Source organism: Mastomys coucha, chromosome X (assembly GCF_008632895.1).
Source record: "Mastomys coucha isolate ucsf_1 chromosome X, UCSF_Mcou_1, whole genome shotgun sequence".
Lineage (NCBI taxonomy): Eukaryota > Metazoa > Chordata > Mammalia > Rodentia > Muridae > Mastomys > Mastomys coucha.
The window spans coordinates 127,322,264-127,324,941 of record NC_045030.1 but is presented as its reverse complement, the minus strand read 5'-3'; the positions used below and the strand labels follow the sequence as shown (position 1 = coordinate 127,324,941).

Here is a 2,678-nt window from a genome sequence, read left to right as displayed (position 1 = left end):
CCCACCTGACTTCTAAATTCCCTGGGGCCTCCAGTCGTGCACTCCAGTAGGTGCATCTTCTCTCACAGAGCACAGACCCAGCAGTCCTCTACTGTATGTGTGTTGGGGGCCTCATATCAGCTAGTGTATGCTGCCTGGTTGGTGGCTCAGTGTCAGAGATCTCAGGGGTCCAGAGAAATATACTTTTATCTTTCCATTTTTATTGTCTTTTGGTTTTCTTTGTTTTAAACTTTCAAAATTTTGCCCTGCTAAAACTATTAAGTATAAAAATATCTATATATACATGGTCCCAAATTAAAACAACAAAAATATGTAAAAAGAAAGTAAATTTCATTACTTAGAAATAGCTGTTCTTAGCAAATATTTAAGTATCTTTCTAGAATTTTTACATTAAGCAGCACACATACTAATCTATCATCTACCTATCATCTATCTATACATATATCTACATAGTGTAGTATTTTTGACTCAAGTTAATTGAAGAAGCCTTGTTTATATATATATATATATGTGCATGTATACATATATTATATATGTATATATAAACAATTTATTATAGGTATCACTCTATACCATTACTTACAGATTGATCTCATTTTACTTGCTGTATAATATTCTCTTACATTTTTGCATTCTAAGTTTATTTACCCAACCCCTACTCGTGGCTACTTAAATTGTTATGTTTGAAAGCTGCTGTCATATATCTTTCTGTCTGTTTTCAGTACTGGTGATCCAATCTAGAGCTTCATATATATTAAACAAGTGCTATCCTGCTGAGCCACACCCTGCCTCCTATCTTGGGTTTCTTTGGGGAAACTAATTGTCAGAGAAAGCCCTCGTGGCAAAATATTTGAGTCAGAGGAGAGTATATCTAGTAATTTGATGGCTGCTGCCTTCCAGAAAACTTTAGTGACATTATATTTTTATAAATTTAAAGAGTCATAAAAACAGGAAAGCAGTTGCTATCAAAGTAAAACATGCTATTAGAGTACTAGAATTTCTTAACTATTTGGTATGCAAGTCATTCTCCCTGTGGCTTGGAGTTTATATAATTGTAGTGAAAATGTCACCGTAAAGCACCATGAATTTGCCACCAAAACTTGTCTTCCATTAAAATGGAAGTGTTTATCCTTTGGAAATATTTTTGGCAGAATGAAAATGTGCCAGGGAAAGAAACCCATCATACTAAACTCTGGATTTTAAGAGTTCACTAAAGTCAACAGTCTAGGAATTAATAAATCATGTAGCTTAGGAAATAAAATACTATCTTATCTTCCTCTTTAAATATTTTAATAACTTGAAGTTTTCCCCTTATATCTTATATTTAAAACTTTATCAAATCATTTTAATATGTAAACTTTATTTGCTAGACTTAAAGTAAGGTTTTTAAAAACTAAATTTTTAATTAAAAAATTTAAAAATCATACATTTCTCCTTAACTTAAATAGTCAATATTTAACATTTCTGGGTTTTTTTTTGACACCCCACCCCCAATAATCCATGTGCTACCATTTTCTTTTCTCTTGCTGACAATCCTTCCCCACACACTAAGCTTGTGTATTCCGGATATTCAGTATGTCTATTGAAACCTAGATTATGCCTACCAGTATTAGCATGCTCAGTGGTGAGGATGTAGCTTAGCTCAGCCTGAGGAAATGTGAGGGTGCCTCTAATTTGTGCAGGCTTGTGCTGGGGGAAACTGGAGCATAAGGAGAGTGACAGCTAGTGAGCTAACAGAGGGAAGCCGTCCCCACAGTTACCTGCTCTGTGTCCTGGACTCCTGTTCTTTCGCTGTTGTATCCATTCAGTCAACATGGGGTGCCTACGTAAACTTGGTAGCACGCTAAGTGTTGGCCTTTCTGGGATGAACAGAAGTTAAGCTTGACTCCTGTCCTCCTAGCCCACAGATTCTAGTGATAGGGGGCTGTTAGCTAAACACATGTTTAAGACAGGCTGATAGAATGCAGAGGTAGAGTATATGCTTAGCAGGTCTGAGGCTCTGGCCTTGATACCTGGCACTGAAGCATAGAAGCACACTGTCAAATATTAAAATCTGCATAGCAGACTTTTACCTCTCCCTAAAACCTATACAAGCTCCCTCTCCTTTTTAAAGTACTTTTTTAAAAGAAGCAGATGTGACTCTTTTTCACAGGGAGGACACTGTGGATGATGACATAAAGTAGCGAAAAGTCTCTTTGCTTTTCCCAGTCTGTTCTTCCTAGTGTTAGATACTTCTGTATCTTTTTGAATGGTTTTATTCAGTCTAGTGGTAAAAAGCGTGGAGTCTAGAACCAAGGTGTTGTGGAGAAGTGACTTAACCTCTCCGTTTCTCTATTCAACACTCAAGATGAGGATAATACTTATTTCATAGAGATAACATACTAAACAAATGATATATTTATACTACTAATAACAGTATCTGGCAAATGGTAATTGCAATAATAGAGTGATAAAAAACATTACACATTATAGTCCATGGTTATAGTTTTAGTATATTTTATGTTTATATTTAATATGAGATTGTTTTTCTACTTCTTGCTTTGTTCACTTAAGAGTAAGTATATCTCTTGTATATTCCCTTTTCAAAAAGTATCAAATTCAGTATGATCATATTTTAGGATATAAATGAAAGCATAAATGTAGGTTTATTTTACTCGACAGGCATAAGGTAGATTTTT

General features: G+C 34.9%; 1 protein-coding gene across 5 annotated transcripts in view; it reads left to right on the top strand.

Moving 5' to 3' along the window:
- Positions 1 to 2,678, top strand: part of Sytl4 (synaptotagmin like 4) — a 54,267-nt gene that overhangs the window by 43,146 nt on the left and 8,443 nt on the right. The window lies entirely within an intron of this gene.